At 47.8% G+C, this 15139-nt stretch overlaps 2 protein-coding genes across 2 annotated transcripts in view; one reads left to right on the plus strand and one right to left on the minus strand.

Moving 5' to 3' along the window:
• The window catches only part of LOC132765349 (bromodomain-containing protein 2), a 463888-nt gene that overhangs the window by 331369 nt on the left and 117380 nt on the right, over nucleotides 1–15139 (minus strand). The gene's annotated exons all lie outside the window — the stretch shown is intronic.
• The window catches only part of LOC132766343 (prefoldin subunit 6-like), an 88335-nt gene continuing 78906 nt past the window's right edge, over nucleotides 5711–15139 (plus strand). The window contains exon 1 of the mRNA XM_067464992.1: nucleotides 5711–5734. The gene's annotated coding sequence lies outside the window, so the exon portion shown is untranslated. The remainder of the gene's footprint in view (nucleotides 5735–15139) is intronic.

Here is a 15139-nt window from a genome sequence, read left to right on the forward strand (position 1 = left end):
TGATAAACCAAGTATTTTATTTGTCATGTCAGGGCAACCAGTCAATTGTATTACATTTCTAACAGAACAAAACACAAAATCTGCAAGTTTGGTAGTTGATTAAATGTCCTTTGACTAGGAGCTGGCCACTTGGAGTGCTTCTGGTGTTGCTGCAAGAAGGTCCTCCCTTGTGCATCATGTGGCAGGGCTCAGGGTGCATTGCAGCAGGTGGTCAGTGGTTGGTTCTTCTCCGCACTCGCATGTCGTGGATTCCACTTTGTGACCCCATTTCTTGAGGTTGGCTCTGCATCTCATGGTGCCAGAGCGAAGTCTGTTCAGCGTCTTCTAGATTTAAGTCGTTGATGTGCTGGCTGATATCCAAACGGGATGAGCTGGAGATGTCATTGCCTTGGTCCTTTCACTATTGGCTGCTACTTCCTGGCGGATGTCAAGTGGTGCAATACCGGCTAAGCAGTGTAATTTCTCCAGTGGTGTAGGTGCACAGACACCCCGTGATAATGCGGCATGTCTCATTAAGAGCCACATCCACTGTTTTAGTGTGGTGAGATGTGTTCCACACTGGGCATGCAGACTCAGCAGCAGAGTAGCACAGCGCAAGGGCAGATGTCTTCACTGTATCTGGTTGTGATCCCCAGGTTGTGGCAGTCAGCTTTCGTATGATCTTGTTTCTAGCACCCACTTTTTGCTTGATGTTCAGGCAGTGCTTCTTGTAGGTAAGAGCACAGTCGAGCGTGACTCCCAGGTATTTGGGTGCGCTGCAGTGCTCCAGTGGGATTCCTTCCCAGGTGATCTTCAGAGCTCAGGATGCTTGTCTGTTCTGATTAATAATAATAATAATAATAATAATAATAATAATAATAATGTATTTGTCACCCACCTTATCTCCCCGAGGGGACTCAGCGTGGTTTCCAGCAAAGAACAAAATGGAAAACCTTCAGTGCCACAAATATGCAAACGATAAATCAAGTAAAAAACAATAGATAAAACAATCTCGATATAAACCTATGAACTCAACTAAATAATAACCCAAAATTAAAACTGAAATAAACATAATCTAATAAATCCCACGCGTTTACCAAGATTAAACCCTCCAATGTTACAAGTTAGATTAAGAAGACATTAAAAGCATAAGGTAGTTTATGCCTTCCAAGGAGCTGAGGTAGGTGTCCAATATCTGGCCGAGGGAATATAAAGATGTACTAGTCCTCCTCCTCTCCATAAGCTAGAGTGCATAAATGGGGCCATTTTTAGTATTCTAGGGAGGGAGTTCCAGAGGCAGGGGGCGATCACAGAGAAGCTCCCCCCCCCAACTCTCATCCCCACCAGCCTTGCTTGGGATCGGGGTGGGACCGAGAGGAGGGCCTCCTCCGCAGACTGCAGCACTCGTGCTGGTTTGTGTACAGAGATGCGGTTTCTCACAGTCTGGGCTTGAACTGTTTAGGGCTTTATAGGTAATCACCAGCACTTTGCATTTAGCCCAGAAGCGGACCAGCAGCAAGCAGAGCTGCCTTAACACGGGAAGGGTTCTCTCCCTTTATGGCGGTCCATCAATTAACCTGGCTGCTGGTCTATGAACCACTTGAAGCTTCCAAAGTATCTTCAAAGGCAGCCCCACATAGAGACCATTGCAGTAGTCCAAGCAAGATGTAACTGGACTCATGAATCAGTTGAGATGGACACGTTAACTGAACGGATGAAGCATAGAACAGCATTGAAAGGAAACCGAGTCAATTGAGATAAAAATCATAGAGCAAGTGAGACTCATAAACTAGTGTTTGTTCTTATTGTGCAAGGTGTGTGTCCGTGTGTGTTCTATGTCCTTTCAAAAAATCCAAAATTATAATGTGTGTAAAAGAAAAATAAATAGCAAAACTGTCATTTGCATAAACATGCTTTGTTTTGTTTTTTGTCTTTGAATAACAATAATAAAGTGTGATACATCAGTTTTAAAAAGCCAATGTGATTCTAGGCTGTCCCAATGTGCTTCTAGGCTGTCCCAATGTGCTTCTAGGCTGTACCAATGTGATTCTAGGCTGTCCCAATGTGATTCTAGGTCGTCCCAATGTGCTTCTAGGACATCTCAATGTGATTCTAGGCTTTCTCAATGTGATTCTAGGCTGTCTCAATGTGATTCTAGGCTGTACCAATGTGCTTCTAGGCTGTACCAATGTGCTTCTAGGCTGTCCCAATGTGCTTCTAGGCTGTCCCAATGTGCTTCTAGGCTGTCCCAATGTGATTCTAGACTGTCCCAATGTGTTTCTAGGCTGTCCCAATGTGCTTCTAGGCCAGTGTTTCTCAACCTGGGGGTCAGGACCCCTCGGGGGGTCACGAGGGGGTGTCAGAGGGGTCACCAAAGACCATCAGAAAATAGTATTTACTGTGTGGGAAGTTTGGCCCAATTTTCTCATTGGTGGGGTTCAGAATGTGCTTTGATTGTTGGTGAACTATAAATCCCAGCAATTACAACTCTCAAATGTCAAAGTCTATTTCCCCCTAACTCCATCAGGGTTCATATTTGAACATATTGAGTATTGGTGCCAAGTTTGGTCCAGATCTCTCATTGTTAGAGTCCACAGTGCTCTCCGGTTGTAGGTGAACTACAACTCCAAAACTCAAGGTCAATGCCCACCAAACCCTTCCAGTATTTTCTGTTGGTCATAGAAGTTCTGTGTGTCAAGTTTGGTTCAATTCCATCGTTGGTGGAGTTCAGAATGCTCATTGATTGTTGGTGAACTATAAATCCCAGCAAATACAACTCCCAAGTGTCAAGATCTATTTCCCTCAAATTCCACCAGTGTTCACATTTGGGCATATTTCGTATTCGTGCCAAGTTTGGTCCAGATCTATCATTGTTTGAGTCCACAGTGCTCTCTGGAGGTAGGTGAACTACAACTCCAAAACTCAAGGTCAATGCCCACCAAACCCTTCCTGTATTTTCTGTTGGTCATGGGAGTGTGCTGAGTTTGATTCCTTTCCATGATTGGTGGAGTTCAGAATGCTCTTCGATTTTAGGTGAACTATAAATCCCAGAAACTACAACTCCCAAATTACAGAATCCATCTGCCTTCCCCCCCCCCCCCAAAAAAAAAACAACAAAACACCACCAGTATTCAAATTTGGGCGTATCGGGTATTTGTGCCAAATTGGGTCTAGTGAATACATCATGCATATCAGATATTTACATTATGATTCATAACAGTAGCAAATCTACAGCTCTGAAGTAGCAACAAAAATAATGTTATGGTTGGGGGTCACCACCACATGAGGAACTGTATTCAGGGGTTGTGGCATTTGGAAGGTTGAGAACCTCTGTTCTAGGCTGTCCCAATGTGCTTCTAGGCTGTCCCAATGTGATTCTAGGCTGTCCCAATGGGTCTAGATCCAGGAAAGTTTAGTCCACTCTCTTCTATGCTTTGATGAAACTTCTCCTGGAATGACCCTGCGTCCAGTTCCGGGCAGCACAATTCAAGCAAGATTTTGAGATGCTGGAATGTCTCCAGAGAAGGGCGATAGGGAATGGCTGAGGGAGCTGGGAATGTTTAGTTTGGAGGAAATCAAGGCTGAGCGGATAGGAGAGCCAATATTTGGAAGGATGTCCCATTGAGGAGAAAAGGGCCAGTTTTTTTCTACTGCTTTGGAGACTAAGATACAAAGCAGTGGATTCGAACTGCAGGAAAGAAGCTTCCACCTAAACATTAGGAAGCCTTTCATGATGGTAAGAGCTGTTCAGCCATGGAAGCATTCTCCCTTCCCAAGCCCTGGCCTTCCACTTCCTGAGGACTCCATGTCCCAGAATCCCTGATCTTCGTCCAAGACAGTTGAGGCTTCTCGGTGTTGAAGTCCAAGAAATCCTGGAGGAATGGAGTGTGGGAATTCCTGCTCCAGAGAGTGGAGGGAATGGCTCTCTTGAAATGTAACTCCCATAAACCCTGCAAAAAGTCCTGGCATGATGGTTGGAGGACCCTGGGAGTTGTAGTCCAAGACAAAGAGGTCTCCCAAGTCCTTGCAATTGAAGGCTTTTTTCCTCATGGGGTCACATGTGTTTGTATTCATTCATGTAGATCTGGATTTAGAAAGAAATAAGGAAAATGCACATTGATTATCTGCCACCGCTTTAACATTTACTTGTCATTTCTGATGGCAGCAGTTGATCAAGTATATATTAACCCAATGCCCAAAATGGAATAAAGGGTCCTGTGATATTACATTATTAGTTACTTCTTTGGACTCCAGCTCCCATAATCCTTCCCCACAGGAAGACTTCAGGAGTCTTGGAGGGAGGCCAGATGAAGAGAGACCTGGTTGTTTACAGATTTGGGGAATTTGGGTTGTTTTGGGCCTCCTGAGGAGGGATGTCCTTTTCCTGGGCCTCCCACTTCCTCTCCTTTTGTAGTGATCTCAGTAGAAGCCACATATAGCAGGGTCCATAATAATAACTTTATTTTTGTATCCCGCTTCCATCTCCCCGGGTGGCTTATATATGGCACAATGTGCCTGGACCAACTCAAAAAATAAACATACAGTTCAAGAAAAGAGAAAGCCACAAGCAAATAAAAGAATTATTTATACATAACAATAATAATAATAATATCTCCCTCAGGCTTCTCAGTGGGTTAAAGCACTGAGCTGCTGAGCTTGTTGATCGAAAGGTCGCAGGTTCGATTCCGGGGAGCGGCGTGAGCTTCCGCTGTCAGCCCTAGCTTCTGCCAACCTAGCAGTTCGAAAACATGCAAATGTTAGTAGATCAATAGGTACCGCTCCGGCGGGAAGGTAACAGCGCTCCACGCAGTCATGCCAGCCACATGACCTTGGAGGTGTCTACGGACAACGTTGGCTCTTCGGCTTAGAAATGGAGATGAGCACCACACCCCAGAGTCAGCATGAGATATTGACAAGCTGGAATGTGTCCAGAGGAGGGCGACTAAAAGGATCAAGGGTCTGGAGAACAAGCCCTATGAGGAGCGGCTTAGGGAACTGGGCATGTTTAGCCTGAAGAAGAGAAGGCTGAGAGGAGATATGATAGCCATGTATAAATATGTGAGAGGAAGCCACAGGGAGGAGGAGGGAGCAAGCTTGTTTTCTGCTTCCTTGGAGACTAGGACGCGGAACAATGGCTTCAAACTACAAGAGAGGAGATTCCATCTGAACATTAGGAAGAACTTCCTGACTGTGAGAGCTGTTCAGCAGTGGAACTCTCTGCCCCGGAGTGTGGTGGAGGCTCCTTCTTTGGAAGCTTTTAAGCAGAGGCTGGATGGCCATTTGTCAGGGGTGATTTGAATGCAATATTCCTGCTTCTTTGCAGGGGGTTGGACTGGATGGCCCATGAGGTCTCTTCCAACTCTTTGATTCTATGATTCTATGATTCTATGACTTAATGTCAGGGGACTACCTTTACCTTTACCTTTACCACCCTTCTCCATACCAAGACCTCCCCATGGCCCAGCTTCCCTCTCAGTCTGCCCAGTCCCAACACAGCCTGGCTGGCCCTCCTTTGCCAGGCCTGGCCTCCCTCTTCCTCTCTCTCTCTCTCTCTCTCTCTCTGTCTGCCTCCTTCCTGCAGTCCTGCTCCTTTAAGGCGAAGCCCCGCCCCTCTTTGGGCGTCCGCCATGACAGCGCCGGGCGGAAGTAGGTCTCCTGTGTGACGTCACGGCTAGGCGCTTGGAGACAGAGGGAAGTGAGGGCGGCGCTTCTTCCGGTTGGGCCTAGCCGAGGGAGAGGCAGCCACACTTCCCAGGTAGAGTGGAATCCTCTCGCGGGGGAGTGGGCGGAGGGATCGGAGACGGATTGAGTGACTGTCCGTGGGCCTTCCGGACGGCCTGGCCTCCTTCTGGCCTTCTTCCCTCGGGCCCGGCCCAGACACGAGGAGGAGGAGGCGGAGGCCCAAGGAGGGAGGGAGGCCTGAGGCCTGTGCTCGGGAGGCGGGCTCAGCCTGGGAAGGAGGCGTCCCTTGGAAAAAAGGCTCTGGAGGAGGGAGCCGGTCGGGAATCCCTCGCCCACAAACACATCGAGACACAGACAAACAGAGAGAGATGGACAGGCAGGCAGACGTGCGTGTCAAGGGAACTCACGGCTCTTCGATTTTAGGTGAACTATAAATCCCAGAAACTATAACTCCCAAATTACAGAATCCATCTGCCACCCCCCCCCCCCCAAAAAAAACAAACAAACACCACCAGTATTCAATTTTGGGCATATCGGGTATTGGGCATATCGGGCTGGCCACACACTCTCTTGAAAGGGCTCCTTTCCTTATTTATTTATTTATTTATTTACTGAGCTTATATACCGCAATTCTCAGCCCGCAAGGGCGACTCATTGCGGTGTACAACATGACAAAAAAACAAGTGCAATCTACAGAGCATAGTGCAAAACAGTGTACAATTCATCATAATCATAAAAACCTATTAACAAATTTATTACTACATTCCGAATCGTCTCATAGAATCATAGAATCAAAGAGTGGGAAGAGACCTCCTGGGCCATCATCCAGTCCAACCCCATTCTGCCAAGAAGCAGGAATATTGCATTCAAATCACCCCTAACAGATGGCCATCCAGCCTCTGCTTCAAAGCTTCCAAGGAAGGAGCCTCCACCACACTCCCTCCGGGGCAGAGAGTTCCACTGCTGAACGGCTCTCACAGTCAGGAAGTTCTTCCTCATGTTCAGATGGAATCTCCTCTCTTGTAGTTTGAAGCCATTGTTCCCTTGCGTCCTAGTCTCCAAGGAAGCAGAAAACAAGCTTGCTCCCTCCTCCTCCCTGTGGATTCCTCTCACATATTTATACATGGCTATCATATCTCCTCTCAGCCTTCTCTTCTTCAGGCTAAACATGCCCAGCTCCCCAAGCCACTCCTCATGGGGCTTGTTCTCCAGACCCTTGATCATTTGAGTCATTGTCAAGCCACAATCCAATCTCATTTCCGCTGTTCCATTCCTATGGTCAATTGCCAGTCATTGCACTATTGATCAAATGCCTTCTTAAATAGCCAGGTCTTTAGCTTCCTGCGGAATATTAGCAGGGAGGGGGCTAGCCTGATGTCCACGGGAAGGGTGTTCCACAGCCGAGGAGCCACCACCGAGAAGGCCCTATCTCTCGTCCCCGCCAGCCGTGACTGTGAGGGAGGTGGAATCGAGAGCAGGGCCTCCCCGGAAGATCTCAAAGTCCTCGAGGGCTCATAGGCCGAGAGGCGGTCAGTTAGGTATTTTGGGCCGGAACCATTTAGGGCTTTATAGGCCAACACCAGCACCTTGAATTGAGCCCGGTAGCAGATCGGCAGCCAGTGGAGCTGGTATAGCAGGGGGGTTGTATGCTCCCTACGTCCCTCTCCTGTTAGTATCATGGCTGCCGCACGTTTGACCAGTTGGAGCTTCCGGGCCGTCTTCAAAGGCAACCCCACGTAGAGAGCGTTGCAGTAGTCTAAGCGGGATGTAACCAGAGGGTGGACTACCGTGGCCAAGTCAGACTTCCCAAGATACGGGCGCAGCTGGAGTGGGCTTTAGGGAAGGCAGAAGGGCCCTGCGAGGGAGCGTTGGGCTATGACTGTCATTGCCGTCTCCCTCCCTCCTCCCCAATTCCTTACTTCATTCTTCACTTCATCCCTTCCTTCCTTGCTCCCTCCCTCCCTCCCTTCCTTCCTTACTTCATTCCTCCCTTCATCCATTCCGTCATCTCTTCCTTCCACTCTCCCTCCCTTTCTTCCTACTCTCCCTCCTTCCTCTCTTCCCTCCGCTCCTCCTTCCTTGCTCCTTTCTTCCCTTCTCTCCCTCCTTCCTTTCTTCAATCCTCCCTTCATCCCTTCCTTCCTCTCTTCCTTCTGCTCTTCCTTCCTTGCTCCCATCCTTCATCCCATTCTTCCCTTCTCTCCCTCTTTCCTTTTCCCTTCCTTCATCCCTTACTTCCCTTCTCTGCCCCCCTCCCTTCCTAGCTTCCTCCCCTTCCTTACTTCATTCCTTCATCTCCTTCCTTCCTTTCTTCATCCCTTCTTTCCTCTCTTCCTTCCGCTCTTCCTTCTTGCTCCCTTCCTTCCCTTTTCTCCCTCCCTCCCTCTCTTCCTTCTCTCCCTCCTTCCTCTCTAACTTCCTTGCTCCCTTCCTTCCTTCCCTTCTCTCCCTCCTTCCTTTCTTCATTCCTCCCTTCATCCCTTCCTTCTGCTCTTCCTTCTTTGCTCCCTTCTTCCCTTTCATCCTTCTCTCCCTCCTTCTTTACCTCATTCTACCCATCATCTCTGCCTTCCGTTCTTCCTTGCTCCCTTCCTACATCCCTTTCTTCCTTCTCTCCCTCCCTCCTGGAAGGGAGGCTTGCCCTGCTTGTCTCCCTCCCTTTCTTCCTTTTCTCCCTCCTCCCTCCCTTCCTCCCACTTCCTTACTTCATTCTTCACTTCATCCCTTCCTTCTTTCTGCTCTTCCTTTCTTGCTCCCTCCCTCCCTTCCTTCCTTCCTTATTTCATTCCTCCCTTCATCCATTCCGTCATCTCTTCCTTCCGCTCTTCCTTCCCTCGTCACTTTCTTCCTTCCCTCCCTCCCTTCCTTCTCTCCCTCCCCCTTCACTTCATCCCTTTCTTTCTCTCTTCCTTCTGCTCTTCCTTCCTCCCTCTCTGCCTTCCTTTCTTCCCTTCTCTCCCCCTTCCTCCCTTCATCCCTCCCTTCCCCTCTTCCTTCCTTCTTCCCTTCCTCCATCCCTTTCTTCCTTCTCTCCCTCCTTCCTCTCTTCATCCCTTCCTCTCTTACTTCCGCTCTTCCTTCCTTGCTCCCTTCCTCCATCCTTTTCTTCCCTTCTCTCCATACTTCCATCCATTTCCTCCTTCTCTCCCTCTTTCCTCCCTTCCTTCTTCTCTTCCTTCCACTCTTCTTGCTCCCTTCTTTACTCCCTTTCTTCTCTCCCTCCTTCGTTTTTTCATTCCTCCCTTCATCCCTTCCTTCTTCTTTTCCTTCCGCTCTTCCTTCCTTGCTCTTCCTTCATCCCTCCCTTCCTTCTCTCTCTCCTTTCTTCCTTCATCCCTTCCTTCCTCTCTTTCTCCCTTCTCTCCCTCCTTCCTCTCTTCATCCCTTCCTCCCTCTCTTCCTTCCGCTCTTCCTTCCTTGCTCCCTCCATCCCTTTCTTCCCTTCTCTCCCTCCTTCCTTTCTTCATTCGTCCCTTCATGCCTTCCTTCTTCTCTTCCTTCCACTCTTCCTTCCTTGCTCCCTTCCTTCATCCCTTTCCTCCCTTCTCTCCCTCCTTCCCTCCCTTTCTTCCTTCTCTCCCTCCTTCCTCCCTTCATCCCTTCCTTCCTCTCTTCCTTCTGCTCTTCTTTCCTCGCTCCCCTCATCCTTTTCTTCCCTTCTCTCCCTCCTTCCTTTCTTCAATCCTCCCTTTATCCCTTCCTTCTGCTCTTCCTTCCCTTCTTCCTTTCTTGCTCCCTTCTTTCCTCCCTTTGTTCACTTCTCTCCCTCCTTCGTTTCTTCATTCCTCCCTTCATCCCTTCCTTCCTCTCTTCCTTCTGCTTTTCCTTCCTTGCTCCCTTCCTTCATCCCTTTCTTCACTTCTCTCCCTCCTTCCTCACTTCATCCCTTCATTCTTCTCTTTCTTCCACTCTTCCTTCTCTCCTCCCTCCCTTTCTTCCTTCTCTCCCTCCTTCCTTACTTCATTCTTCCCTTCATCCCTTCCTTCCGCTCTTGCTTCCTTGCTCCCTTCCTTCATCTCTTTCTTCCCTTCTCTGCCCCCCCTTCCTTCTTTCCCCCTTTCCTTACTTCATTCCTCCCTTCATCTCCCTCCTTCCTTTATTCATTCCTCCCTTCATCTCTTCCTGCCTCTCTTCCGCTCTTCCTTCCTTGCTCCCTTCCTTCCCTTCCCTTCTCTCCCTCCCTTTCTTCCTTCTCTCTCTCCCTCCTTCCTTACTTCATTCTCCCCTTCATCCCTTCCTTCTTCTCTTCCTTCCGCAAGGTTTCTACAATCTTACCCTGACGCCACGATTTTTCCAAAAACACTGATGCCACGATTTTTCTTGCGATGAATTGCAGCAGCGTTCATGCCCTCAGCCAGTCGATGAGCAGCTGACGACTGGCACTGCTCGTTCGCTTTCACTGGGTTTTTGCTACAGAGCAGTGATACCAACCTCCCCCAAGAAAATCCCCCGTGAGAGCTACGTGCCTTGTAATCTTATTTTCCAGATAACCCTCGTATGTAGATTTTTGTATTGTATAGCACTAAAACCTCTACATTTAACAAAATTTAAAACCCACAAAGCTAAGGTCCCTTCTACACTGCCAGGTAATCCAGGTGATCAAAGCAGAAGATCTGCCTTTCCTGGTTTTGCTGCTCCATAGCTTCTCAGTGCTATTCAAGCTTGATAATTGCCACATTCACACTTGCTTCAAACGAGTGGTTGCCAACCCATGGACGGGAGACCTAAAATAAGGTCCGTGGCCGGGTGTGTGTGTGTGTGTGCTACTATTGGAGGAGAGAGAGGGAGAGAAGGAAGAGAGGGAGGGGACAGCGCTGTGGTCCTCACCCTCTCGTGGCTTCACTGGCGCCATTGGAGGAGAGCGACAGAGAGAAGAAGAGTCCCCCAACGTAACTATTGTTATTATCACCTCTCGTTGCCAACACAAGAGTTGTAATGGGAACGCAACCCTTTGTAAGACCCTGTGTAGTTCTCCAAAGTCGTCATTGTTGTTGTTAAAGCTGTGAAGGACAGTTTCTTGAGTCTTGCGTGCCACTTTTTTTTTCAGCCTCAGTCTCTTCCTCCTTTTTTTTAACGTGAGCGTTAAGAAAATCCATGGATAATAACACAGCCAGACCAAAAAAAATTTTTTTTCTTGGTGTCTTTGTTTTTACATCTGTCCCTGGGGTTATTTTGGGGTGTTGATTCAGAAAATTGCATTGGATAGATCACAACTTTGATGCCAGCTTGACCAAGGTGGGTCGGCGCTGCTTGTGTTATTGGACCTCACAGCAGCATTTGACACAGTTGACCACAATCTTTTGACCCACCGCCTTGCTGTTGCTGGAGTCAGGGGGAGAGCTTTAAACTGGCTGTCCTCCTTTCTTCTCAACCGTGGACAGCGAGTGGAGAGGGGAGGCCTGGTCTCTGAGAGGTCCCCTCTCTCTTGTGGGGTTCCTCAGGGAGCCATTCTCTCCCCTCTGTTGTTTAACATCTATATGCGACCACTTGCTCAGCTGGTTCGAGGTTTTGGGCTTGAGTGTTACCAGTACGCTGATGACACTCAGCTGGTGCTGAAGATGGAAGGCCGACCGGACTCTGTTTCCATCAGTGCCTCAAGGCCATTACTGGATGGCTGCGTGCCATCCGGCAAAGACAGAGATCCTATGGTTGGGTCAACCGGGCAGTGGGGATGTCCAGCTGCCTACCCTGGATGGCGAGGCACTACGCCCGTCATCCTTGGTCAAGAGTCTGGGAGTCCTTTTGGACCCTCTGCTGACAATGGAGGCCCAGGTCTCTGCCATTAGCAGAACCGCCTTCTTTCACCTGCGACAGGCTAGACGGCTGGCCCCCTCCCTGTCCAGGGACAACCTCGCTATGGTGATCTAGGCCACGGTCATCTCAAGACTGGACTACTGTAACGCCCTCTACATTGGCCTACCTTTGCTGGTGATCTGCAAGCTCAAATTGATACAAAATGCAGCTGCTCGGCTTCTTGCGGGAATTCCGATGAGATGCCACATAACACCAATCTTACTGCAGCTGCACTGGTTACCAATTGAGCACCGGATCACTTTCAAAGGGATGGTACTCACCTTGAAGGCCTTGCATGGTCTGGGGCCGATGTACCTGAGGGACCGCCTCACCCCCTACCAACCCCAGAGATCCCTCCGTTCTGAGGATCAAGATCTATTGGAAGTTCCCAGTTTTAAGACCTTGCATCTATCAGCAACCAGACGGAGAGCCTTCACAGCAGTAGCACCATCGCTCTGGAATACTCTGCCACCAGAAGTCCGTGCCTTGCAGGACTTATCAGCTTTCTGCAGGGCATGTAAGACATACCTGTTTTGACAGGCTTTTGATCTTTGATATGTTGTTTTAAATTGTGTTAGATTCTAGTTTGTTCTTGTAAGCCGCTCCGAGCCCTAGGAAAGTGGCGGCATATAAGTTTGAATAATAATAATAAAATAATAATAATAAATAAATAATAACACAGCCAGACCAAAAAAAAAAATTATTGGTGTCTTTGTTTTTACATCTGGGGTTATTTGGTGTGCTGATCCAGAAAATTGCATTGGATAGACCACAACTGATTATTAAATACGGTATTCTATGGGCGAGCAGATGGTGACTACTGGGTGGCATACGTTCTGTATCAGAAACTACAGGTGATGTGTTCTATCCAATGCAATTTTCTCAATCAGCACCCCAAAAACCGAAACCGAATCTAATGTTGACCAAAAACCGATTTGTAACCCTTTTGGTACTAATGTTGGAGAGTGAGCCCTGGTCAAGAGGTCCCTGGTCAAAGAAAGGTTGGGAACCAATGCACCAGACAGACGGCACAAGTGATTGCAAATGGAAGCCTAAGCAAACCATGTGAAATTCAAAAAGGGATCACGCAGGGACGTCTGCTCTCACCTCTTCTATAGATACAAGTTTTTAAAGTATTGTTAGGGGAGATAAGAGGTGAGAAAAAGATTTCTGGAGTAAGGATTTAAAAAGAAGTTATAATTGTAATATGAGAAAAGCGTTCCTATAGAGCAGTGTTCCTCAACCTGGGGGTCGGGACCCCTAGAGGGGTCGCGAGGGGCTATCAGAGGGGTCACCAAAGACCATCAGAAAACACAGTATTTTCTATTGGTCATGGGGGTTCTGTGTGCCAATTTTGGTTCAATTCCATTGTTGGTGGAGTTCAGAATGCTCTTTGGTTGTATGTGAACTATAAATTCCAGCAACTATGTGCCGTCGCGCCTGGGGGCTCAATAAAGGAGGGATGGACGTGGCATCTTTCCCCCAGGGGATTGCTTCTTGCCCTCCTATAGGAAACTGGAACTCCCAAAAACCCAAAACGCTGTAAATAGCTCAAAATAAGTTTTATTGATAACAAAGTCATTTCTTTAAAGCAATGAGCTGGAAAACTTCAGAGGGGTGAAGGAAAACATACATTACAGTCTCAATAAGTCCTGGGTTCAAGGGGTTTGAAGCTGAGAAGCCTCACCAAGTTTCCTCCTTCCTCAATGGCTGTGAATGCCGGACCAAACCACAACCCCAGTTCAGATGGCCTATGTCTTGAAGATTCAGGATGCCAAAAGGTGCCAAAAGAACCGGCTTGAAGGCGCCTGGATCTCCTCAATAATTGTCCAGGACGATCTGGACATAAAGCATGAGTCCCAGGAGTAAAAAAAACCCTCAGAACTGGTGCTAAGAGGTAACTTAAATCAGGGTCCTTTAGAGTCAGGTCTCTTACTCATGTCCATCTGGTACGACCTCTGAAGGCAGAATGAAAAGAAAAGGAAGTTCTCCCCTCTTGCAGGAAGAGGTGGAGCCAAACAGTACTGATTGACAGCTACAAGCAACCAATCCATACAACTGTACATAAACATGGTAAAAAGGGGGCAGGATTAAGCATAATACAACAGTTTAAATCTTGCAAGTAACAGTTCTATACATAGGTGGCGCCACTCGCGCCGTCACAAACTACAACACCCAAATGTCAACTCTATTTTCCCCAAACTCCACCAGAATTCACATTTGCACATATTGAGTATTCATGCCAAGCTTGGTCCAAATCCATCATTGTTTTGAGTCTGCAATGCTCTTGGGATGTAGATGAACTACAACTCCAAAACTCAAGGTCACTGCCACCAAACCTTCCAGTATTTTTTGTTGGTCATGGGAGTTCTGTGTCCCAGGTTTGGTTCTATTCCATCGTTGGTGGAGTTCAGAATGCTCTTTGATTGTAGGTGAACCATAAATCCCAGAAACTACAACTCCCAAATGCAAAATCAATCCCTCCCCAACCCCACCAGTATTCAAATGTGGGTGCATCAGGTATTTGTGCCAAATTTGGTTCAATGAATGAAAATACATCCTGCATATCAGATATTTACATGACGATTCATACCAGGAGCAAAATTACAGTTGTGAAGTGGTAATGAAAACAATTTTATGGTTGGGGGTCATCATAACGTGAGGAACTGTATTAAGGGGTCATGGCATTAGGAAGGCTGAGAAACACTGCTATAGAGAGATCTAGAGGGTGAATCGTATGATATTAGCTTTACTTGTGACTAGATTGGGAGAGACCGTAGGTCACCCATCTTCCCCCCTATTTTTCCCTCCCCCAACCTTTTAAGAAAAGGATGTATAAAAATGGAGAGTGCAGAAAAAAGCAGTGTTACATGGAAATGAAGTCCGTACAAATATGAGCACCCATGGAAACTAAGAGGGCCTTCTCTTCTGTGATCTCCCCATGATGTGATGCCCTCCTCTTCAAAGCCGACCTGGTGCAGAGGCTGATGCAATTCCAGTCTCCAGGTCTGCATTATTATGCCTTTCCTTTGAAATAAATTACAACCCATGAACCATTAATCAGAAAAGTTTAAAATACTAAAACAAACAATTGTGTTTTGGGAACACAAGCTGATTTTTAAAGAAACACATTTTTCAAAACACATCACACTTTGGAGCTGGAGGTTATCCGTGAAGCCCAGGGTGGCTGCAACACATCCACTGCTCCCCATTCATGAGCAAAGGACGGGCAGGAAGGATATCAATGCAGGAAGAGAAGGGCAGAGGAGCCGGCAGAGAAAGGAGGGGAGGGTGGACTCCTGTTTAAGGAGCTCCATTGCCTGTCGTTTATTTTCCGAGCCCAATTCAAGGTGCAGATGTTTACCTACAACGCCCTAAACGGTTTGGGACCTGCCTACCTGCATGACCGCATCTCCGTTTATGAACCCACGCGCTCTCTTCGTTCATCCGGAGAGGCCCTGCTCGCAATCCCACCTGCATCGCAGGCGCGTTTGGTGGGGACGAGGGACAGGGCCTTCTCTGTGGTGGCCCCCCGACTCTGGAACACCCTCCCCAAAGACATTAGACAGACCCCCATACTGGCAGTCTTTAGAAAGAACTTGAAGACCTGGCTGTTCCAATATGCCTTCCCAGAATAGGAAATCTCCAATACCAAGTCCCATGAGCACTTTATTAAAACTAAGAC

This window comes from Anolis sagrei, chromosome 2 (assembly GCF_037176765.1).
Source record: "Anolis sagrei isolate rAnoSag1 chromosome 2, rAnoSag1.mat, whole genome shotgun sequence".
In the NCBI taxonomy this organism is placed as follows: domain Eukaryota; kingdom Metazoa; phylum Chordata; class Lepidosauria; order Squamata; family Dactyloidae; genus Anolis; species Anolis sagrei.